Source organism: Diadema antillarum, unplaced genomic scaffold (assembly GCF_040938485.1).
Source record: "Diadema antillarum isolate AM-2024a unplaced genomic scaffold, OU_Dant_1.0 seq00000445_RagTag, whole genome shotgun sequence".
Lineage (NCBI taxonomy): Eukaryota > Metazoa > Echinodermata > Echinoidea > Diadematoida > Diadematidae > Diadema > Diadema antillarum.
The window spans coordinates 1895189-1922185 of NW_027271419.1; the positions used below are offsets into that span (position 1 = coordinate 1895189).

General features: G+C 37.5%; 1 pseudogene; it reads left to right on the plus strand.

The window, feature by feature from the left end:
- Positions 1-408: 408 nt before the first annotated feature.
- LOC139732747 (elongator complex protein 2-like) lies at positions 409-26644 on the plus strand (annotated as a pseudogene).
- The last annotated feature ends 353 nt before the right edge of the window (positions 26645-26997 follow it).

The window sequence follows — 26997 nt, forward strand, 5'->3', positions numbered from 1 at the left end:
TTGTAAAAGAAATCACTTAACAGTCACTTTACAGATTTATAGAGGAATTTTATGTTGGTTTCACTTACGAAATTGGAATTGTGACTTATACCATAGGTATTTATTGATGAATAATAGATAAATAAAAGCAAATTTTTAAAGCAAGTTTTCGAAGGGGTTTTCAAGGAGTAAGAAGTAAGACTAATCATCCTCATATGTAATGCTGTCTGATTAATTATTTTGAGTATTAAAGAGGAAGTATAAAACCAAACTTGACAGAAAATATTTACAAATTTTGTATTCACAAGGAATAATCAATTTTAATTTACAAGTTGATTTCATTTTGATATAGAAACTACTGTTGTATATGAAAATATTCTGCTTAACAACAGTTTATAGGAGTTGCTTTATTAGCATTCCATAGAAAGAATGGCTGACGAAAATTTTAATTCATGCTACCTCAGTGTGGCATGTAATCGAGTGCCACACTGCATTCACTGGGGAAATAATGGGAAAATAGCATTCGGGACGTTTAATTCCATTGCTGTAACTACATTTGCTGTAAGTATGTACATGATTCTTATCATCTGATGTCATAAATATCATTTGGACGATGAGGGTGTTTTAGTTTAGTCCCAGATACTGCAATACATGTTACCAATTACATTCGCCGGGCTCTAGCATAGCCTGACTAATAAATTAGTATTACTAGTAACAGTTACACATAAACAGTGCATAGAAGGATCCACGTGCTTGAAGTAGTACGTACATGAACACGATGAAATACTGAACCATGTGAATAGTCTGCTATTCTTCCTATAAGGCTTCTGGCATGGCATGTTATGAATATGCAATATCACTATTATCATCAGTGATTTCATAACTAAAATTTCCGTTTATAATACGCATGGCATGGCTCATGCGTTAGACATTTGTTGATCCATAAATTTACTCTGAATTGTAATGTCTGACATAGAATTAAATTTAAGTAATAGACTGTATAAAAGAAAATACCATTAGTCAATAGACCTCGACCTTTTAAAACAAACAAGGTAAATTCAAGACTAGCAGAACAGTTTTTTTTTTAAATAATCAAAACCTTGATATTTATCTTTAGATACAGTAGTTTATAGCAAGTGAAATTTGATGGTAAATGGTATTGTGCTCTCATGTGAGAGGTTGTTGAAATATCAGCAGCAATGGTGTAATATTTATGAGGCATTGTGGTAGACACATTTATATCTGATTTACATTCTGTGTGATTTTTATTTGATTTATCATCAAGGATGGGGTGACCAGCCCCATATCATCCATGCTCACAGGGCACAAAGACAGAGTCAACTGTGTGAAGTGGATTGAGGTCCGGAGCCAACAATGCAGGGGGCAGCAGGAAGGGGCACACAGGGATGAACTGGTGTCGGGATCTACTGATGGTGCCATCATTCTGTGGGGAGGCGAGGGGAACAAGGTTAGGAGTTGCTGCACGCTGTGATGATTCATATCAAGGATTTGGGAATGAATCAACTTAAGAGAATAAGAAAGTATTTGATCGTAATCAAAATGCATACAATGTCGATTGTGCAGCTGTTGTGCTCTGTTAATTAGGTGTTGGAATTTAAAAGTCCTTCCATTTCATTTGTGTACAGTAAACAGATTTATTCGATAAACTTTGTAATTGTATGATGAAACTTGATTAATGTGCTAATTTTTCATGATTAGCAGAGTTTTTTATAGCAAAATGTGAGTTGACATATAATGTTAGAATGCTGTTTTGCTCTTGGTAATGTTTTACCTTCAAAACTTTTAAGTTGACTTTCCAATTCCGTGCTTTCTTACACCAATCTTTGCATCAGTGAGTGATATCACCATGTGGTAAAGTTTACTTGTAGGTCTTGTGAGATTCCCTAGGATTCCCTTTTATGTTATTTTCCCATTTTGGATATCCCTTCTCAAAAAATATTAAACAAACTAACTGTGAAGAAATTGAGAAACTGAAATGGTAAGAAGCAAAATACCACTATGAACTGTGATAGATTACTGGTGTGTTATTTATGCAATGTTTTGTTTGCTTGTTACCACAGTTTTCATCATTAGCATCTCTCAGTGGACACACTGGATCGGTGATAGCTCTTGATGCTGGCTATGTCGCCAGTGGGAAAAACTCCCACAGTCGGAGAACATTAGTTGTCAGTGCATCTACAGACTCCACGGTCAGGATATGGAAAAGGGTAGACAGAAGGGAAGAGAACACAGGCTCAGGTAAAAACACAGGAGGAGGTGTAGATGGAAAAGGAGGAGGAGGAGGAGGAGGAGGATTTGTGGAGTGGCAGAGCATCTCGTTTGGGTCAGGGTTTGCCTTGGATGTCGCTCTCGGCGAGCTAGGTAGCAATGGTGAGTGGAACAGCAAATCATGTATTTTTGCAAGTGCTAGGCATCAGAATGCATGGATCAAAGTCTTTTCAATTTGCATGTCAATATAGTGTATCGCTTTTGAAGCTCTGGGGGTGCATCACATTACCTCACTTATACACTTCACCTGAATCAGGAATGCTTACATCTTGAATATGTTGTCCAATGAAGTCAGAAATGGAATTTTTGTTTGTGATATCTTTCCAAACTGTCATCATATCCTTCCAACATTTTAACCCCCCTGTGAAGTAAAATTTAATGCATTATCTTTTCAGTACGTCAACTTTTCACCAGTCCTCTAGTGTAGACATGTCCTCTATCGATACTGCTAAACAAGATTATTGATTACTTTTGTTTTACACTCAATTGAAAAGTAATTTCCTCTCAACTATGCTCAAGCCATAAACAATGCTTTGTCACTGTCTTCAATTTTCATACATTTTGCAGTAAGCATCTATCAGTGTCTCATTAGCATTGTATGTCTTAGTTTGCCAGGGATACAGATACATTTCCAAACTTTGATAACTTGAAACAACTGACCAAAAATACTAGTTTATAAAGTAAACATTTAATGTTGAAGACACACAAATGAGAGATTATGGGTGCTAAAATTAGATGTAGAGATATTGTAAGTGTGTTCAGAATCATTTATAGAAATGAGGTGCAAGTGTTATGATAATTGTATCCAGTCATTTGTATGCTGCATATGTATGCCTAAGTATAGATTGGGACAATTATACCCTAGGAAGATTTCATTCATAATTTTTTGGAAAATATATTATGTTAAAATTGTAGTGTTTTTGTGTTTGCTTTTTAATGGGATGTTTCTTTTCTCTCCTTTTTTTTTTTTTTGGGGGGGGGGGGAGGGAGGGAGGGAGGGAGGGGGATACTAGAGAATACACAACTGTTGAGCAGTGTATGTCTGATTTTTATAATCATATCCACTTTCTTCATTAGTGTTACATACATGTAGTCTCATTTCATCAAATTGATTTCAGTTCCAGTTCTTGCCCTGGGTGGAGATGACTGTACGATACACCTGTATGTGGAGAGTTCTGAAGGAAAGTTTGTGAAGGTTCAGAGTCTTGATGGCCATGAAGACTGGATTCGCTGTCTGGAATTTGCATATGATGGTGAGACATTACTCAGCACATTTTCACAAACTGACAGGCACGGATGTTATCTGCACAGCCATATTTGTTCACTTGTCTGCACTTATATTAGTAGTGCAAAGGAGTTCATATCTGTGCAAAACTTTTGGGAAACAAAACTGTGGGGAACAACAAATAATCCACTGTCAGTTTCCGACTGCCCCAACCTGGTGCAAAGTTTGCTTGGCTGAACCCCGAGCATTGTATACATCTCCATCATGTATACTTGTGCTTGGCTCGTCATCCTCATAACAAATTGTGTACAGCTTTATATGCAGCTAAAGAATATTGCTCCACTGGAGTTGACCATTACCAATAAGTGTACTTTGGTGCTGTATGACGGTCAGTTCTATTCTAGCAAGCCCTCGCTAGTCGTGGCTTTGGAAAATGCAGCAGTTTGCCATGAAACAAAATTTATTTGATCAAAGAGCTATGCTATCTGATGACGAACTCCCTTTAACTAATTGTGATGGTACAACATTCCACTCTCAGAATGTTTTTTTTTAAATAAAAAAGCTTGTTTCTGCAAAAGCATTTCATAAATTGATTTTGTGTTCTAAAGCATCATGAAACTCACTGAATGCACAGATTCATAGTAAATGTATTTTTGCAAGGTGCATTATGTTTCATGCAGACAAGAGATATCAGTATATAGAGGTGTTAATGCTGACCTGAAAAAAAAATGGATATAAAAGATCTATGATGGAGATGATCACAAGTCAACAGATTTATATCATCCATGTTTGCAAGTAAACAGATTTCACTCACATGAATATTATTAATACTAATTATTGGACACTGAACATTTCCCTCACTGTGTATATTGAAGACTAAATATTGAATTATACATCTATTTAAAATGAATAATATTTGGTTTGTTAAGATTCATATTAGAAGTTGATCCTTCATCGGGTTGAATTTCAATGTGTGTATTTACTTGCACTTGTTGATCAAGTTCTTTCTAGAAATATGTCATACTTAAGTTAACCTGAACCTCTCCCATGATATTTAGATAATGGCGACCTTCTCCTCGCCTCCTGTGCACAAGACTGTTTCATCAGACTCTGGAGGATTTCTTGCAGTAGTTCCCAAGCAGAAACCAGCTCTGACCAGATCCAGGAGATTCAACTCAAGAAGAATAAATTCTCCATTTCTCATGAAGGTTTGCATCACAGTCCTAGCTGATGAATGAAAACACCCCTACTTTACCGCTACACCCCTACTTTTATCATTACTTCATTCGTTCATTACCTTTATACCTTTATGAGATATTGTGATTATTATCTTAAATATATCTGTGTATATCATATGGAAGGGTTACCATTAAAGCTCTATAGTTAGAGCAAGACACAACATAATTCTTAATAACAGCTGTTTTATAAAGAAAAAAAATTTGAAAGAAGGTAGCTTGGGGTACAACTGAAAATACACATCTTGGCTTGCAGACAGAAATATGTCCTACCACATCAGGCTCTTCTATTCCTTTTCTTTTTCTGCAATTCAGACTAATTTCCAACACTTTTGCTCAAGTTGCAACAGACTATGATCTTGCACTTTCAACTGAGGTTGCACTATGAGACCTGCCATTCCATGTGTATAGACCTCTTTTTTTCTGAAAATCTTTGTGTATTGTTACATGTTAATGTGCTTTTTATTGTGTTAATCTTAATTATCTGTGAATGTGGTTTCTATATATGTTACCTCATCCGTAAGTGTTTCTACTTTGCTATTTTGTTTTGTTTTGTTGTTGTTCCCCCCCCCCCCCCCCAATGCCTTCTTACATGGCTGGTAACTACAGGTGGAGAGTGCCAGTATTCAGTTAGCCTGGAGTCGGTACTGGCGGGCCATGAGCAGTGGGTCTATGCAGTGCATTGGCAGAGATTGGTGGAAGTAGGTGAGACACATCGGTAGAGGAGCGCCCCAAATGATTATGTACAGTGTCACCTAATGTTCAAATGTATGTCAGCAACACTGTCAGTCTATGCCCAGTTTACAATATGATCTGTTAGAGCTTGGTAAATTGATATTGTGTTTCTATCATTAGCTAAACCGTATTTCCGAAAAAAAAAAATACAGACGGGAACCTCCGCAATGATAACTTTAAGAATAGTGAATCAATCCAAATACAATTTCAGGGTATGAAACTATAACTCATTACCCACGTCTTGCAGAAAACTTCATCCAATTGTCTTCAGTGGTCAAAGAGAAATGAGGTTTTTTGTAGAGCATGTCAGGAATCCCTTCCCTCCAAGTTCTGTCCATTGTGTTCACACATTAATATGCAGTTCCAAGAGCATCCATGTACTAAACTTGGAAGAATCACATCCATGACATGCATCACAATGATTCACATTTCTCTGTGACCACTTAACCAAATTGAATGGGGTTTTCTGCAAAATATAGATAAGGTGTTATATTTCTAGACCCTGAAATAGCATTCAAACAGTTTAATCATATTGGAAGTTATCAATGGAAAAATTCGATTGTAATTTTTTGGGGGGACTTACTGTATAGTGTATATACTGAGCTATGAAATCAAGATCGCTGTGTGTTGGGTTAGGAATGCTTATAATGGAAGGGCTGTCCTGAAAAGGAGCACTCAGAATTGAAATAGTGCATTTTCTCTGCCCCCTCCACAGAAGCAGGAAAATGGCACCAGCCCCTTTGTCTGCTGTCAGCTTCTATGGACAAGACGATGATTGTCTGGAGGTTTGACGAAGCAAGTGGAGTTTGGCTTGATGAGGTAAAAGTGGACAGGACATATTGAAAGTGTGTGTGCAAGATGCCTTTCGGTTCATTACAACTGCTTTTGCGAATACTATTCACAGTGACCGATCAGTTTGTGCATTTTGAGATTGTTGCCATGGTATCAGCATCACATCAAACTGATCATTTTTGGTTTTGTTTTTAAATCCTTGCTATAGTTTTAAAGGGAAATAAACACAAGAAAAATGTTGCAAAATGTGCTTGTATCTCCTCGAATAGAAAGTGTGCGTGCTTGCTAGTTTTAGACAGCAAAAAAAATCCTTGTAGACAAATGTTAATAGATATTACTTTCACTTTGTTGGTGAATAGTTCCTTCATTCTGCATATGTCTTGCTCACAGGCAAAAAACAAAACAGGCAAAAAACAAAACAAAACAGCACAAACAAACTAAACTGTTATATCATGACCCCTCTCCAAGTTTCTGTGTAGCCGGAAGATGTTGATGTAGGTACAGAAGAGAGATGATGGTGAGGTGATAATGTCAGCCTACTTTTTATTATGTACAAATGTATATTCACATCAACTTTCAAGAACTGTTTTGCAGATAATGACAAATCATCAGAATTTCGTGATTTCCTTACTTTTAATCTGATTTTTTATCAAATGTTCACACTGTTGTGCTTATAAAATTGTATTATTTCTCTTTCAGACTAACTTTTAAATGATCCAGAATGCCATCTTGAAGTGTGTTGCCATTACCCAAATTGCCATCCAGGTTAATGAAAGATTTTTTTTTTCCAATGTCCAGCTCTTTTGAGAAAGATCTGGCTTCAACAGCTGGGAAGTGTTGTGATAATTTCCTGTAGTTATTATCAAAATGTTGTATTAACAACATGACAAAAATTATCAGTTTAAATGAACTGTCAGACTAATCTAAACAACCATATGTTGTGTATGTCGTGATTGTGCAGTCGACGGTGTTTGTTTTCTCCGTTATTTCAGGTGCGTGTTGGCGAAGTAGGCGGCAACACACTGGGCCTCTATGGGTGCCAGTTTGGTCCCGACGGCAAGGCCATACTGGGCCATGGCTACCAAGGTGCATTTCACGTCTGGACCAAAACCGAACCTGACCAGACCAATAGTCCAGAGGTACAACTGTAACTGTGACTTAGGGCTTATGACAGTCCTTTATTCTTGCAGTGATATTTTCTTTATGTATACCTGTTCAAGTCATAAGTAAGTTTGCAAGATCAGTAGGTTTTTTTTTTTTATAAGGGACAATGGGAGAGGAAAAAAATATGCCTTCACCTCCCAGGTGGGTACGTTTGTATGGATTGTGTAGTCCTAGAAGTCCATTCTTACAAATGTGGAATATGTCAAGCTGTGATGTTAGTACCCATGTCCATTTAAAACATTGTTGAATTTCTTCATGTGGCTTTTTGTTTCTGTGTGTGACCCAGTGTCCATGAGATGAATTCAGACTCTGCCCAGTTTGTATATGATTTATGTACCCATTTCATGCCAAAGCATTTTGCCACCGATTGTTGAGGTATTCCATTTCCAAGTGACTAGATTTTATTTCATACATTTATGTCACTAGAATTAGATTCGTTTTGAATTTATATATCTGTTGTGACGGTTTTGAAGCAATTTTATGAGATACGTTTATGTACATATTGCTCTTAAAGATTCCTTTGTAGGTTTTAAAAAACCAAGTGAGATATTTGGTCACTGTATCATGGACAAAGCCATGACAAAGTGCTTCTGGAATAATGTCATAGTCAAATGATCATGATGGCCTTTTTAAAGTGTGGATGGGGTGCCCCATTTAGACTGATAGAACAAATTGTTGCCCATGTCTTATTTGTCTAATTTTTGCAAAAATTTCAACTCTTTGCACCAAAGTATATTACTTTTAAATCACATCATCCATTCAAGGGAGAGAATGCATGGACACCCTCAGTGACGGTCAGTGGTCACTTTGCAGGGGTGCAGGACCTGGTCTGGAGCCCCAGTGGTGACTTTCTCCTCAGTGTCGGACTGGACCAGACCACCAGGCTGCATGCACCGTGGAGACGGGACAACAAGGAGGTTGGTTATAATTATAGAATTTTTGATGATGAGCCCAAAGTGAGCTTTTGAATCCCTTGACCCATATGATATGTGATGGGAAATTGGCACAGAGACTGTCTGCACACACATGTGTCAGGGGCAGATCCAGAAATTTTGTAAAGGAAGGGGGTGGGGGTGCAAAGCAGTTCATTTACCACTTCTGGGTTTAATCAGCTGACAAGCAAAAAAAAAAAAAAAAACTCCCCAACAGGTATTTTCTTGTGCCACTTCCCGATTTCTTCAACTGAAAAAAAGGGGCTTAAGCGCAACACAATAAAAAATTATCAAAAGGGGGGTGCATGTGCCCCCTTTCAAGTTTTTTGTGTTGTTTCTTTGATTTAAAGAAGAAAAAAAGAAAAGAAAATGGGGGCATGTGCCTGGTGTGCCCCCTCCTGGATCTGCCACTGGGTGTCAAGCTGATTGATGCCCCTAGTCCTGTTTCCATATTTGGGTCATTGTGTGTTGTGGGTTTTTTTTACAATCATAGGAACTTTAATGATCGATGATGATTTTGTGATTGAATTCTTGCCATTGAATTAGAATATAACCAACATTTTCTTTCACTCTGTAGAATTTGAAGTTGTATGGTAATGCAGCTTGCTCAGTAAAAATTGCATTGTAAATCATTTTGGTCATGCAAATCTTTCTTTTCAGAATTGTTCAGAATTAAAATTTAGAGTGATGGAATGCTGCTTGTAGGATTATGGAAAAACGAAGCCAAGTCCAAAGTCTTCTGATGAAACCTAAGGCTACAAAATGAGAAGAAGAAGACATTCTTTGGGCCTGGATTTACAATGACTTGACACCACTCTAACAAATGACATGTTTCATTTGTCATCAAGTCATGTATGATCATATTGTATATTGTCTGTTGGAGAGAAAAGAAATCAGGGGCAGTTACAGTGCAAAATTTTTATTAAAGGAAGCATCAAACTCCTGTCTGAATATTGAAAGATTCAGTGAAGAGGTGGCAGAAACTGTTGAGCAGGGACAATGTTTTTTTGTTGGACAACAATTGAAGGGACATGGGCTAGGAAAAGGAATTAGGGTTCATTGGGCAGCCTTGCAGCCAGGGAGGGAGGAGACTGTATCAAGAACTACAAACGATGGATGGAAGAAAAAGGAAGGGTAATGGATTTCTAATATGTGGGACTATATCCCCAGTTGGGACAGAATTTCCTCCATCATTAGCTACTACAATACCTGAGAGTGTCAGAAATAAGGTGGACCTGAATGCATTTTGTTTCTCTTATTAACTGATGTGGATGTATGCATGCATGAGTGCTCGATGCATTTCTCCCCAGACATGGATTTGAGCATGGATGTTGTTGTTCTTTTTTCGTTGTTGTTGTTCCCAGACATGGCATGAGATAGCACGACCCCAAGTCCATGGCTACGACATGCAGTGCCTCGCCATGATTGGCGAGTTTGCCTTTGTCTCTGGGGCTGACGAAAAGGTGAGCTAGTCATTTGACAGTTTTACTCACGTAATCAACGTCATCTATCTTGTCCACATTGCTGTTATCCTTAAGTGTCAATGAGAAGACAAACAAACAGAGAAGAATGCAGAAAACTAGAGGAAATCTAGGTAGCCATGGTTTCAGTACTTTATCACTGGTATATAAATCAAGCATCAGTTCAGAAATATGTTAGGCCTCTACATGTAGTGGCCCCAGAGCTATAACACTGGTGTCTGTTAGAAAGCCTCCTTATATATATTGCAATCCTTGCAAATTTCATCAAAGTTTATATGAAGAAGAGTGATAATTGAAGACTTGAATATAAGAACGACCCAAGTCCAATTTTTGGCCAAATTCAGTTTGACATGGGAAATTGTAGCTTATACATGGACTCATTTTGTGTACAAGTGTATAAATGATTAATCCTAATTACCCCCGGAAGTGCCTGAAATGAATGAGTTAAATCTTATATCAATGTAAGAATGAAGGACGTGGGTCATTCTTACATTCATATAATAGTGCCCTCTCTCATCCTTCTCTCATCTCTATAGCAGAATAGCATGTATATGAATCAAAGAACGACCCAAGTCCACCACACAAAATGGCCTCTCCACAATTAATGTAAATGTTAATTGTCATAATAATATATGTTCTAATTTGTATATATACCATGTTGCCTTCCCGTCACTAAATAGAATATTATTGGACAAATAAAAAAGATATGAAGTTTTTTTTTGTTTACTCGAAATGGTCTTCCATGGACTTGGGTCGTTCTTATATTCATATACTCAATTCATAGATTACATTGTTCAAATTTGATTGCAGTCTAGTTGCAATGTACTGTAGGCAACTAGAAATTAGAAACATTACTCAAAGTCTTCGTAATCTCCTTTGATTGTTTCAAGATTGTCACGTTGTCTACATCATTCTATATTTTTTGTAAGTGCATAGCATTTGGCTTTTTTCAAACATTTCCTCAATGTTTGGTAAATGAGAGTCTCATCAGCAAACAACAAGATTTTTTTTTTCATAACTTAGACAAGGTTTTGCAGATGTTTATTTCATTATAACATTGGCCATATACAGCCTCAGACATATACATTCACCTGCCAAAAAGATTGTGCTGTCCAGTAGACTATGCTATTATCGCTCATCGAAACACAATTTACATGTGAACAAAAAGTGTGTTTTTGACGTGATTTGAATCACTTATGTCAATATTGTGTACATGACTGTACAAGTTTCTATCATATGCAAATTGGGATCATAGCAACAAAAATTTTTGAGTGACAATGTCATCACAGTTTTTTCTACATCTCTATATTTCTGTTTCACCCTCTGATCTACTTTCAGGGTCAAATTATAAAGATTGTAACCTGTAAAAGCTTTCACAAACATATGTGACCCTGCACCTCAAAACAAACAAAAAGTTGCCAGACATGAATTTTTAGTTAAGACCATATTCTGAAAGAACAGACTTTAAGCTTTAAAATGATGTATAACTCAAATCAAATTGACTCTCCTAACCTATCTAAATATTGGGAAGAAAGCACAAACTCAGGAAAAGTGTGAACTGAGAAAAGAGGCTCTAAAGTACAGTGTCTATTCAAGCGCTTAATCTTTACCAAACCGTGCTGGCTGTGCGATGAATGGGACAAAAAACAGGAAGTAAACCACCATAGTAACAACAATGAAGGGATTATTAGATTAAACTGAAATTAAGCAGGCCTCATTAACACATTCTGTCCATAATTAATGCCAACTTTCAAAGCAGTAGCACTATCCTTTCAAAAGTTATTAGAGTTGAAAGTGAAGAGTGTGGACAAGGTTTTTCAGAAATGAAAAAGGGATTCTAAAGAAACACCTAATCACACTATTCTACCAAAAATGGTCGAGATAAACTGCTAAAAAAACACACTTTCCTTCCCGTTTTATGATACCAAATTTTAGCATAATGTATTAGAAGACCCGCTCTTTCAGAAAGTATGAGGTGCACGGTCACATATGATACACGAATGCCGAAAGAATGGAAGAAAGAAATGTCATGCAATTGAGGTAGAAATATCACTAACAAAAGTTATCATAGTCCTTCTTTGATTCTGTGACGTTCTTTTCTCTTGAAATCTTCAGGAAGCAAAAACAGGTGCCAGAAGGGGGCAAGTGTGCCCGCCCTGGGCCTCTCCAACAAGGCTGTCTATCAGGGGGAGGGGGGCATGCCAACACCCGACCGAGAGATTAATCACCCCCAGCGAGCAGTACGCAGAAATCTACTTTGCTCCAGTCATGCTCAGCAGTGAGTATCTATTGATATTCATTTTTGATACTCCTCCTCTTTAGGTTAACAGTATGTTTTGTTTGTTGTTGTTGTTTTTTTTCCAATTCAGTGGACCAGGGGACCGTTTCATGAAACTTTTTGTCAGTGATTTACACTGACAACTGTTAAAAGCTACTGAAATCCTTACGTCTGATTGGCTGATAGCAAATTTGTCGGTGAAAACCTCCGACGAACTCGTTGATGAAACGCCCCCCAGGTATTGTTTGTTGACCACATTGAAAAAAGAAATCATTTGGACTTCTCCGACAGTTTCCAAGGGAAATGTACAATGGTGTATTATAATAGCATTTACTGATGATGCTTGTATTTGATCTAAACTAGGACCACCCACCGAAGACCACCTCTTGCAGAACACGCTGTGGCCGGAGACGCAAAAGCTCTACGGGCACGGCTACGAGGTCTTCACAGTAGCAAGCCGTCCCGACGGGAAATTTGTGGCATCGGCGTGCAAGGTATGCATCAAATGGGACAGATTTCACTCGGTGATCAGTGTCACATTAGAGAGGTGATGATGGAGACGACAGTGATGGTGATCGATTATGTGGATGATAATAATGATGATGATAATGATAATTGACGATAGTGATGAGTGGTGATGTTGCTACTGATGATGATGATGATGATGATGATGATGTTGATGAGGAGGAGGAAAAGGAGGAGGATGATGGTGATGATGATGATGATGATGTTTATGAGGAGGAGGATGATGGTGATGATGATGAAAGATGTTGATGAGCATGGTAGTGATAATGACATTGATGAGGATGATGATGATGATGACGACGACAACGATGAATGTGATAATGGTAATTGTAATGGTAGTAACAATGTTTTGACCATTCTTATATAGCACATGGTGACTTTATCTAGGTCTTCATGGTCTTTATGTGCTACAGATAGGGGAAAAGAAAAGTGGAAAGTTCTGTTGGCTTTGCGAAATAGAATAAATTCAGACAAATGGAATGACAGAAGTTTCATACAAAATGCATGTAAACTAAAACATCTACACAGTGCTAGGTATCATATGTTTTTACTGATGGTAATATTACCATGAATTAAAAGTGACAATGTCATTAACTCACAATTCTCTCATTGGTTGTGCAAAAAATGTTTTGTAAATTTTATGCTTTTGGTGGAACCTCCCCCCCCCCCCAAAAAAAAAAAAGAAGAAGAAGAAGAAGAAATAATAGTAATAATATACAGATGACATGACAAACAAAATCAAAGATAAGTTTTTCTAGGTTATTACAAGCTAAGAAAGATTTTGTTCACAGAGTACAATTTGTTGTTGTTGTTGTTTTTTGTTTTAGGTTAAAAAAAAAGGAAATGAGGATTTGCATATTAGTCATAGGGAGATGTGTGAAATGGTGACATCTTCACCTTATCTAATTTGAATATGTAAATGTTCTTCCTTCTGATTTCACTGTTGCACTAACTCACATGAAACTTTGATATACCAAAGCTTTTTGCAGTTCAGGTCCAGGTTTGATAAAACCTCTAGCGTCCATTTTGTTACTGTTATTATGTTATTACCCCATTGAGGACAAGCATATTTTGCTATTTCATTTCCCATAGACATCCAGTATACTAATGGTAGTCTTCAGTGGGTTAAAGCCAACTTGAATATGGTGCAGAACTTTACAGCGATTCAAATATTCTGTATATTAGGTGTAAAACGAAAGGAAAGAAGTGTTCCTCTGTATAGAAGTAGTTTGGTGCTTATCACCCAATTTTCCTGTTTCCTTTCACAGGCAGCAAAACCTGAGCATGCAGCCATTCTTCTTTGGGACACATCGTCATGGCAACAGCTGGGGCAATTGATGGTCCACTCGCTGACTGTCACACAGCTGGCATTCTCCCACGACGGCAGCCGGCTCCTTGCAGTTTCTCGGGACAGGACGTGGTCACTCTTCGAAGAGAGCCCCTCTGAAGGTCAGTGGTCAAACTATAACCAGCCACCGACTTGGAATGGAGACTTAGGCTTGTCCTGTCCTCCAAGTAGGATCCTTTTCCACCACTCTTTCCACTCAAAAGTAGTACTGACTCTCATCTGCATCTTTTGGTGAAGATTTTCTGTTGTTCCAAAGACTGCATGGTGATGTAAATGAGGAAGAGAGGTTTGCAGTAGCACCATGTGTAATATCATAAGCTATGATTTTCGCGAGGGTTATTTTTTGTGAATTTTGCATATCACTTTTGTACTGCGAATTTGACAAAACATGAAAATGTTGTCTTGTGCTAAGGCATTATAGTGCACTTATGGTAACCTCGGTGTCAATTCGCGACAACATCTCGCAAAAAGTGTCTGTGACCTCCTCATTTGCAAAAATATCTGTACGCGAATTGACAGCTTATACAGTAGTCCTTGAAAGGACTTGTTTGGCAAAAAAAAGACCTGATAAGAGGAGAGTGGAGGAAGACAGGGATGTAGGGAGGGTGTAAAGAAGGCAAATAGTGAAAGTTGAAGGGCAGCGGTGAGCTGAAAGTTGAGGTTGCAGTAGCAGAGATGAGAGAGGAGAGGACAGGGACATTTGTTAAGGAAGAACAGAGTGAGAATCAGGTAAAGACTGTGATATGTGTTGGTACATGTAGATCATCAGAAAAAAAAAATCAACTAAAGCTACAACAGAGTTATGCCAAAAAAAAAAATCTTTGTCATTACATCATCATCAAATTCTGAGTAAGTTCCTAGTTATTTATGTTCAGATGGTGATCCTTAACCTCAAGGAAATGCTCGCCATCAAGTACAAGTTGTGTATGGGGTGCCAAGTGTCACATGATCACACGAAATAACAATTTTGTGACAAAATTGTTTTTTCGTTGACAGGTGACAACGTCAATTTCATTAACGAAATGACAGTTTCGTTGACGAAATAACAGTCCCGTAACCAAATAACAATTTTGTTGAGGAAATAAAAGTTTTGTCACAAAATGACAACTTTATCAACGAAATAACAATTTTGTCAATGAAATGACAATGTTGAAACTAAATTGTCATTTTCTTGACGAAATAACAGTTGTCATATTGTTGACATACACTGTATTTGATGTTGTCACTTGTCAATGGAAAAACAATTCTGTCACAAAACTGTCATTTTGTGACGAAAGAGACCATGCGACACTTGGCGCCCCATATTTAACTGCAAGCTTATCCTCGAGGTTAAGGATCACCGTCTGAACGTAACTTTTGTCTGTACATATGTGTGTGTGTGTGTGTGTACAGGTGTGTGCAGCAGGACACTACTAAGTATGTCAGCTTTCTTTTGTATGTGTGTGTGTGTGTGTGTGTGTTTGTCACCATGCTCTAAGCCAAGCTGTCATACTGTTGATAATGTCTGTATAAATCATATGTGTCGTATCAACTTTGCTTAATTTGCCCTGACATTGTTGAAATGGCCGGGTCTGCAACTCACCAAGTTATCAATGCAGCCATACACTGTATATTTATGTAAAATTCCGCATCTATCTCTATCTCCCGTCAGGTTGTCCATACCGCCTCATCGCCCACACGGACAAGAAGACGTCCCTTCACGCCCGCATTATCTGGGCCTGTTCATGGTCTCATGACGACCAATTCTTTGCCACGGCATCCCGCGATAAGAAGGTACCGAGTCAGATTTCATTTACTCAAATTGAAGAATTTTTGTATCTTGCTGTTTTTGTTGCAGCTGATTGCCAAGTTACCCTTCATCGACGTAAATAAAGAGTGATTATTTATTTAGTATTTGAGTAATAGCCATTATGAAAATCAATGGTTTATATACTCAGGCGGGATTTGAATCTATGACCTCTTGATCATTAGACAGACGTCATATCAACTAGACTTCCAAGCTTCACTAAAACCCAATGGCCAGTGATGGTTTTGATCCCTTGTAGCAGCAGCTAACTGCATATTTGTTCAAAATTAATGATTCTTCTCATGGCTCTTACTCAATGCACTGAATAATTGTTGTGGTTTTTATGTCAGTAAAAGGCAATCTGTCAATCAGTGCTAAGTTTTCCTTCACCAAAGAGACTTAAATCATCACAGGAGATTGGTTCAGAGTGAAGATGGTGGAATGAGGTGTGGGTTTTTTTTTTTTTTTTTTTCATGTGTTTGTGTGTATGTGTGTGTTTGATACCGCACTTGGTCTTATAGTCACAATCTGCAAAATTCATGACATGTAACAAAAAAATCCAAATGGAATACCAGTGGTAAGTCAATTGGGCAAAATATTTCAGGACTTACAGTGAATTACCCATTCTGTCTTATTGACTAAAAATCGATGTCTGGCAACTTTGTGATAATTTTGTGATGCACAGTCCAATATAGCATCTACTGCTCGATTATAATTTTTTTTTGTGTGGAGAAGGTAACGTCATTTTGTGTAAACAGAAAAAGGGCGCAGTTCATCGTTAAGATTATGTTGATTAGACTTGCATTGCTAATATCATTTCCATAGATTATAAAATGATAATGATGGTAATGGTGAGAGTAATGATGATACTGGGTTGCACAGTAATGTAAAGGTGATACCAGCTGCATTTAGCATTATTAGATTGATTAATGATAATGGGATGATAATTATGAATGTAACAGAATGTAAATATGGTAAGATAGCCATGGTTGTAGTAGTGCTAGATTTCAAGTGGTAACGGTAGTAACTCTGCTTTAAATGACTGTGACCATCATGGCATGATGCATCAATGTTAGTGACAGTCAGTCTGAATTTCATCATCATCATCATCATCATCAAGAGTCAAGATTCAAATTTATTTTCATTTCCATATAATAAACAGAGAAATCATATACAATGTATAAGCAGCACATATTTGTAGTAATTGCAAAAATGTGATTTTACAAAAACATGTGAAAATGAGTGACACTGAAGAAAACATGATTGTATTTTTTTTCAAATATATACTTATCAATGCATATAGTATAGGCAAATTAAAGATGGGAATGGAAATGGAGGGTCCCACTAAAAAGCAAAGCTTGTATGATATGGGACCCTCAAACAACTTTTTCATCATCATCATCATTACCGTCATCATTGCAATACAATAACATTAAATATATATCTAAAAAAAAAAGATGTTGAAGATAGATCTGATTTGCCATCATGCAGACCCAGCTCCACAGAGCATGCCTATAAACCTTCGCCTACTTCTCTCTTTCATGGGCAGCATGCTGGTACTTTACAGCAGTTGGGTTTCACGTTTGATAGCCACCGTTTTCATGCTGGGTGCCACCTGGAGGCATTTGCTTTATTGGAATCCATATTTGAATGGTGTGGCTTTCAACTTGAGCCAGCAGTTCTGTGCAAACAAAGTTGTTTGAGTGTTATTGTTTAATGGCAACGTTCAGTTCAGGTTTGCCCATGGATGTTATCGACCGTGACGTATTTGCCGAATCTTTGCAGGTTACCGGCATGTGGGGATAGTATATCTTTTTATAGTCAATATGATCGATCGCATTTTGCACGGGATGGTCCTGAGAATGTCCTCCGGGGTGAAGGTGCAGGTGCTAATGCATAGTCACCATTTCACATTATCACAGACATTATAGGCTGTTGAATGCTGCGATCCTCTCACGCATTATGGGTTTTCAGCATCTCTTTTCAAATATATAGTGTATCATTTTTTTTGTAGAAACTCACAGCAAAATGTAACTTACAAACTATTTACAATAGTAATAAAAGTGTGAAAATTCTTTGTGTATGCAATGATCTCTTCAAAATTATTTTCATATTATTATCAAAAAATGCACTTAATCCCCAGAAATGAAGTCAACACATGCACACACTCATACACGCAGACTCCATACACTCAATTACACTTGGACAAGCTTGAGCGCGCATCCCAACGCTTATATTTAAATGCATAAAATTTGTTGTAATGTATACAAGTTAGATGAGGCACAATGTCAGTGGCATCAAAATCTCATCTAAACAGCTCACCAAGAAATCATTTCTGTAGGGAAATTGATATGAAATGATTTTAAAAAGTAGACGTTATATACTATAATTATGTCACCATATTTTGGAGCTGCCATGATTTGATGATGATGACCTGTCGATGACAGAGTTATAGCTGCTGAATTAGTATCAAATATTACTTTTTGACGAAGAAAATTGTATGTAAATGCTGCCATGTGTAAAAAATAAAAGAAAATATGGTATGAAAGAAATTCTTTCTTGCTCCTTTGCTTTTAAAGACGTAGCAGGCAAAGTGTCAGTTTCAGCACAGGGTAGTGTGGGCAGTCTGACTGCAAATTTTTCAAGAGCTTACAAGCAAAATTTCTCAAGAGCTTACTAGCAAAACTTTATGAGAAACTTTCTGCATGCACTTGGGAAGTTTGCACCCATGGTGCATTATTTTGCTCCCTGTTGTGCATTTTTAATTTTTATGTGAGGCATGCAAGTTTTGCGTCAAGTTGAGCATGCATGTGAGAAACCGAAACTGCAGGTAGTTTCACATGGCTCAAACAACATGCAAAGGAAGTTTTGTGAGCAGTGTTATAGCCTGCTCAAATTACAGGATGTCATTGAAATGTAAACTATGCATATATATCAGGCCTGAGAGGTTCTGGTTGAAACTATGTGCATGAGGTGACTTCAGTAGTACAAATGTACAATGTACATGTAGGTGCTACAGAAGTCACCAAAGACACATAGTTTAACCAGAACCTTGAACAATGGCCTAGTATAATTCTTTTGTTTCCCTCCCAATGAATTTTAAGAGTAACAGCAAAGTAACATTTTACAATGTCACATGTATGCATCAACTGCGCGATGCCATTTATCTTGCAAAGTGTACACGCCGTGCATTTGGTGGAAAACTTTACTGTGACGTGATGTCTCACGCACTAAAATACGCGCATGTGACAAGAGTGGTTCGCATGCGCTGACAAATATTGCTATGCCAGCATGATATAGTTTGGGGTTTTTTTTCTTACTATTTCCCCAGGGAAATAGTTGGACTAGGATTTTCATTGTGCTGCTGGTGGAAATATGTTTTGTCACTTCCAATGCCCTCAACCAATCAGAGGACAAGGGATAATTTGTGAGGGATATAATTTCACGTAGTCTGACAGGGACTTTAATGGTACAAAAAGTTGATGTTAACACTCTTTCTGAAAGCAGAGTGAAGCCTTGTCAAGAGTTCTGTTTCCTTTGCCTATCAAGTGTTGAAAGGAAAGGAGCGGGAAAAGTGCTTGTAAATCATTTCATACTATGTTTGTTTATTTTTATTTTTTATGCCTCCGCCACGAAGTGGTGCCGGAGGCATTATGTTTTCGGGTTGTCCGTCCGTCCGTCCGTCCGTCCGTCCGTCCTTCCGTCCGTCCGTCCGTCCTTCCGTCCGTCCGTAATGAATTTTGTGGACAGGGTAACTACCAAAACCTTTTGAGGTATCCTAATGAAACTTGGCATGTATGTGTATTAGGGGGTGAAGTTGTGCCTATCAACTTTTGGGTGCACATGCTCTAGGTCAAAGGTCAAAAGGTCAAGGTCAAATGCTTAAAATTTTACTATTTCCCCCATATCTATGCAATGCCTGAAGATATTTTCTTGAAACTTAGTGTATACATGTACTACCCAATTAAGATTCTCTGGTGAAAGTTTGGGGTCATGAGGTCAAAAGGTCAGAGGTCAAAAGGTCAAGCAAAATGTTAAAATTTCACTTTTTTCTCTGTATCTTGGAAATTGTTCAAGGTATCTTCATGGAACATAGTATATATGCATCTACTGACTGGCAGTGGTTATCTAGGGAATTTAGGGTTCATGGGGTCAAAGGTCAGGGGTCAAAGGTCAAGGGCAATACTTCAAAATTTTACTATTTTCCTTATATTTATGCAATGCCAGCAGGATTTTTTTTTTAACTCAATGTATGCATGTATAACCCAATAGAGATTCTCTGGGATTTTTTTTTTTTGCCAAGAACGTCAAAGGTCAAAAGGTCAAAGATCAAGTGAAAGTGCTGAACTTACTTCTTTCTCCATATCTCGGAAGTGGCTCAAGTTATCTTGAAACCTAGTACATGCTGAATTTATGTATGTTCTGCCTGACAGTGATTCTCTTATAAATCAAAGGCCAGATGAAAATGATAACAATTTACTGTTCAATACAGAAATTGCGCTTTTTCTCCATACCTTGAAAATTACTCAGTGCATAAACTTATGAAATGGTCAATGTCAAGTTAAAGTTCTTAAATCCCCAAATACATGCTCTCCTATTCATCCAATTAAACATAGGTCAAGGAAGGTAAACATTCAATACATTTGTGACAATCATGTCATTTTAATATTTTGCCAATTTTGTGAAAATGTAATCACACATTGTCCACATGTACTATAGACCTATTAGGAGAATCATGCATTATGGCGGAGGCATACCAGTCGCCATAGCGACATTTCTAGTTTTTATTTATTTATTTTTTTTTGGGGGGGGGGGGTCCAAATCCAATTCTGTGATTGGTTAGTGTTTAGACAGATATTTTGCAGAGGATGTTCCATACACCAGGATCCAATAGCTTCCTGCAACTAGATACAGTCAGTTGAATATCAACAGCCGGTTTGCTGGTACCCCTGTATGCTTCCCTATTAAATTAGTTATGATGTCATCCTGTTGGTCTTGTGACTGAATGCACGTACTTGTCCCTAATGGCCCTAACTGTAGTAGTCTTCATATCTAGCGATGATGGCTCCGAAACTGTAAAAGTCCATAAACTTTTGAATCGTTGTCCAATTTTCCTCAAACTTTCACTGATGAGTTCTACTAATCTAGCTGCTTTCACTCAATCCACATTATATTCAAGTTTCGGTTTCTTTTCGGAAGCTCTTGCCCTTAAAGAGTAAGGTAGGCACCTCATGAAATCAAATCTAAACAGTAAGCCCTTCCTACACCATGGTCAAGATAACTTGAGTGTCAAGTTGTACAAACAGAACAGTGCAATTTTCATGAAAATTTGATCAGAAATAAGAAAAATTATGGAATTTTAAAATGACAATGATATAAGCAAAGACGGGTGCAGCCATAATGTTATTGGCTAATGTGCTTCCATTGATTTGTGCATGAAAACTTGGGTTGTTGATTATTCACCTCCCTTTTAAAGATTCACATCATTACAATTGTACTTCATAACTACACTCTCTTGAGTTTGTGTTCAGAAAGGTACATTTGATGTAGATTGCACAGAATTGAGAGGCACACTGTTGACACAATTATTTCATCGCCTCACCTCTAATTTGCGAATGAAAGTGTTGCCAATTGTGTTCTTTTTAGAAAACATGTAATAATACCTCATAACTTATAATTTCTGACCAGTTTGGATGAGTCTTTCACTGGTATTTTTTGAATTGGTTTAAGCCAAATGCTCTAAAGGGATGGCATAGTTTATTTGAGATGGGGGATTCAGATATTAACGTTATGCGAGATGATTAGAAACCACGTATGGAATATTTAAGAGAGCATACAATACAAGATGAATTCAAAGTTTATTGGATGAAAATCGATTTGAAAATGGCTGAGATATCAAAAAACAGAGGAAAACAAAGTCGTCCTAATAAAAGGTGGGTCCCACCTTTTATTAGGACCTTTTTATTTTTGGATATTTCAGCCATTTTTAAACCAATTTTCATGAAATAAACTTTGAATTTCTCTAAGAAGTGTATGCTATTTCATAATTCATAACAGATTTCTCATTATCTCACAAAAGAGTCGGAGACCTGAAACCCCATCTCAACCAAAACTATACCACCCCTTTAAAGTCAGCTTAAAAGGTTGATTGTCACATTATTTGAAGTATGCGTCGATCTTGTGATCCATACAGGTGATTGTCTGGGGGAAGGAGCCAGCACCCCTGGACGTGTCTGCTCCAGCGAGTGGCATGGGAATCTACAGGGCCTTCTCATCTCCCTTGAATATTGGTGATGCAGTCACAGCGGTGGACTTTGCTAGACAAATGAGTAATGACAAGAGGTATAGTCTTATGTGGAAGCAGCTGGCCTTGAAATAATCAAGGGAATAAATCCCCCCCCCCCCCCCCAAAAAAAAAAAGAAAAAAAAAAAAAAAAAAGAATACAATTGGACTTTCTGCAATCATAACTTCAAAAATGGTGAATCAATAAAAAAGCAATTTTATGGTATGAAACTATAACTTGATATGTACATCTTACAGAAAAACCCATTCAATTTCCTTCAGTGTCACAGAGAAATTGGGATCTTTGTAGAGCATATCAGGAATCCCTTCCCTCCAAGTTTTGTCCATTGTCCTCACACCTTACAAAATGCCAAGAGCATCCAAGTGCTAAACTTGGAAGAATGGACCCATGACATTCTTTACACTGATCCACATTTTTCTGTGACCACTTACCCAAATCAAATGGGGTTTTTCTTCAAGATGTAGGTAAGGAGTTATAGTTTAATACCCTGAAATAGCATTTAGATTGTTTAATCATTTTGAAAGTTATCAATGCGCAAATCCGATTGTAATTTTTTAAGGGGGGGGGGGGGGATATACTGTACAGTCCATTTTACTTTTATAACTGTTCTCTGTGAGATTTTGAAATCGCGACAGACTTGTCAACTGTCTCAGCTGAATCCCCATAGACTATAGGTTTAAATCATTCTTATGCTATGAAAGTGAGTATGAGCTTTTGTTTCTTGTTTCCATAGAAATTTCTGTTCTACGCTGAAATTTGTAGATGGATGCATGATATTCTTAATTACCTCCGGCAAGGAAGGGGGTTAAGCTATCATTGGTGTTAGTTTGTCTGTTTGCAAAATAACTCACAAAGTTGTGAATGGATTTTGCATGAAACTTGCAGGAATAGTCGCTAATGACACAAGGAACAGATGATTGAATTTTAACAGTGATTCAGGAAATTTTATAGATTTTTGTAAGATTTTTTTTTCTTTTCGCATATAAGGTCAATGAACTTGGAAGTTCAAGCTGTGTGTACTCGAGGTTTACATACACGCATTAAAGCGGTGCTGCGCAGCTGGAAGCTAATGACAAACAGCTGTAAACAAAAGGCTTCTATATTGGGAAATGGCGGAGGTCTGTGCTCTAAGGCCCGAATTCACAAAGGTGGTACGAATTAAACTATGGTTTAAACCATGGACAAAAACCATGGAGCGCCAAGTATCGCACGGAATATTTTGTTACGAAAGTGGTCATTTTGTCAACAAAATGACTGTTTCGTTAACGAAATTATCATTTCGTGGACGAAATGTTCATTTAGTTACAAAATGTTGTAACTTCGTTACAAAATAATCATTTCATCAACGAAATGACTGATTTTGTAGTGAAATATTCCATGCAACACTTGGCGCTCCATGGTTTTTGTCCATGGTTTAAACCATGGTTTCATTTGTACCACCTTCGTGAATTCGGGCCCAAGAGTGCTTTTTTAGTTCTTTAGGCTTTGACATTGGGAATTTTTTTTTCTTTATGTTGTTTTTTCTTTATATATGATCATCTATATCTTTGGGTGCATACATGTACATCAACTCTGCGTCACTTTGGCTTCTGGCTGCAGTTACATTGTTGCAGTTGGGACGGAATCTGGGAACATATCACTTCATGCATGGAGTCCTGCTAGACCGTCGTCATGGAGACATCTCTATTCACTTCCACAACAGTGAGTAAAACGATCTCCAATCTAATTCAAGTTCATGAAATAGATACATCATACGTAATTCTGTCCATGTTGTGCTCTTTTATATGTCAACATTTATTCTCTCTTTCTCTCTCTCTCTCTGTCTACAGGATATATCCTTATATTTCCTCGCGATGAGAATGATTTTTCAAACAACAACGATGTGCTTCATCATTTTATAAAGCAAATAATATGGATCTTTCACTTTCACATGGTACCTTTAAGATAGTCCAAACGCCCTCAGCTATCACCTCTGGCATGTAAGACTGTTCAGAGGGTACCTTGTGTGGGTAATTCTTCCTAGTGCCGTTACTGCTATGTATCATTTGAATAATAAAGTCCTTGAGGGAGACATTAAATTTCACTTTATCTGCTAGGCCATCATGGCATAATCAGTTCAGGGTGAAAGCCTCAGGTTAATTTGTGATAAACATTTGACTCAGCATTAAAGGAAACCCAAACCCAAAGAGCAATGTGGATTGAGTGAAAGCAGCAACATTAGTAAAACACATCACTGAAAGTTTGAGGAAAATCAGACAATTGATGGCAAAAGTTATGAATTTTTAAAGTTTCAGTGTTGGAACTGCTGGATGAGGAGATTACTAGAGATTATGAAATATGTGTGGACAACAATATAAAGAAAATATAAAGGGAATTCCACAAAAATTAATTTTTCATGAAAATTACACATGCCATCAACTTGATACTGACATATGTTAAGGGTAGCAATAATTCCCCCTGCTTTCTGAAAGGGGTTAGTCAAGTGTTCTTTCATTATGCTAGAAAAGTGAATTCTTGTGGAATTCCCTTTATATTTTCTTCATATTGTGGTCTACACATACGTCATAACCTCTAGTAGTCTCCTCATCCAGCGGTTCCAACACCAAAACTTTAAAATTCATGACTTTTGCATCAATTGTCTGATTTTCCTCAAACTTTCAGTGATATGTTCTATTAATGTTGCTGCTTTCACTCAATCCACATTTCTCTTGGGGTTTGGGTTCCCTTTAACAGTAGCCCGATGACCACTTGAACTAGATGCTAGGCCACCCTTATTTAGAGAATTACAGTGGACTCCCATCATAACAAAGTGCTTTGGACCAGCAGCTCATCATATCAAAATTTTGTTATAACCGAACAAACAAACAAGAAATAACATAGAACGGATGATGTTGCGGCCTGAATTTTTACTTCGTTGTAACCGGAATTTTGTTATAACCATGTTCGTTATAACAGGAGTGCACTGTATATGTTTTGGTGGCTCAATCAGGCCACCAAAAATGTGCCGATGTACATTGTTTGTATGTATTATTTCATGTAAAAAAGAGAGAGAGAGAGAGAATACTCGTAGCTCAGTGTTTGAAAAGTGCACATACAATGTATTTCAGCTATCTGTTAATAGTCATCATGACCAATGTTTTCCAGCTGACTCGGCCAAATTCTTGTTTTTTTCTTATGGTCAAATTTTATCTTTCTTAAAATAGAGGTAGGTATACCCCTATGTTGAATATAACTTCACGAATGTGTGGTGTTGTTTAAAAATTGTGTTAATGCCTCAGAACAATATTGCATGATAGGTTACACTGAGTGAATTTTGTCAAAATATGTGGTATTTGAAATCCTTCATCATTCCTGCCAATATTCACATACGTTTCATAACTATTAAATATCTTAATATTAGATCATTTCATTTTTAATGTTTTTCTTCCTTACTCCTTAAAAATGTAACAACATATGGTGTTTGAAGTACTTTTTCATACCTGCCAATTTTCACTTGATTATCAGAGTTTATTGCGTTAGTTTGATGTTTAGTTAAATTATTTTAATTTTACTGATTTTCTCTAGTTTATGGGGCCACCAAATTTTATCGTTGGGTCACAAAAAAAAAAAAAAAAAATGAGATTTGATGATTTTGGTGGACCAGCCACCAGAGCAAAAACTTAGTATCCAGCATTGTATATAGGCATGTGTCCATGTTCACTACCCTTGGCATGAAACAGGTGACTCTGCGATAATAGTGGTGGATCCAGGGGGAGCACACTGAGCGCGCGCCCTTTATTTTTTCAAAAACAAAAGAAATATAAAGAAAAAATGGGGGGGCACCTTTAATTTTGTAAAGGCACCCCCTCTTTATGGAATGGCTGGATCCGCCCCTGGATAAGTATGTATGTACAGACTGTATGTAGTCTCCTGTCCATGGGTAATCATGTGCAGTCAGTCAGTTCATTCCATTGAAACACAAGTACCAGCTGAACAGGCCATGATGGCCAACTCGTGCTGCAATATGATATTGCTTATTTATCTTCTTTTTTTTGATAAAAAAAAAAGAAAATACAGTGAACCTTACCTATTAATGTTGAATCTATTCGAACTGAAGATGTAGCTTTGACTTGAGAGAAAATTTGACTTATGAGGGATAAAAATTAATAGAATGTAAAGAAAAGAGGATTTGAAAAGACCTTCGACTTTAAAAGCAATTATTTGACTTAAGCAAGGTTGACTTTATATATATTGCTCATATACATGTACATGTAGTAGCTGTCATTCACATGTACATATATTGTTAGTGAAAGGGTAAGCATCAGTGTGTGGCTGGTCAGTTCATCAAAATGGATTGCAACACAGTGTTGTGATGTTGGAAAGGTGACGGTCTAAATTTTTCCCATTCTTCACACAATGCAGTATGACACACACGCAGACTGTCAAGAGACTGAGGTGGCGCCCACGGCACGGAGAAGGGGACAAGCCCTGTTCAGAGAGGCCCCAGCGAAAAGACCGCTTTCAGTTGGCAAGCTGCGGTGCAGACGGAAGTTTGAGGATACACACATTTCAGGAATCTCTCTTCTCGTGACATGACACTCCTTCTTCCCCCTCCCCCTCCCCCTTCCCCTCCCCCTCCCCACCTCCTTTCTACCACCCCACTCCCCCTTAATAAATTCTGGTATCGTGCAAAGCAATCATTAGTAAACCAGACTGCACAAAAAGCATGACATCGTAGCTCTGTTGTCATGGCAATACTCCTGTGGTAATTATCATTATTATTGGCATGCTTACTACCGGTATTTAACCCCCATATGCCTTTAAAGTGGTGTGCTGTGTCTTGCATCTGTCGAGAAATTACCATATCTTGGGTGGCAGAAGATTAGAATATCTCTCTTCTCAAAACCTTAACGTATAGATCCTAATGGGGAGTGTCATGTGTTA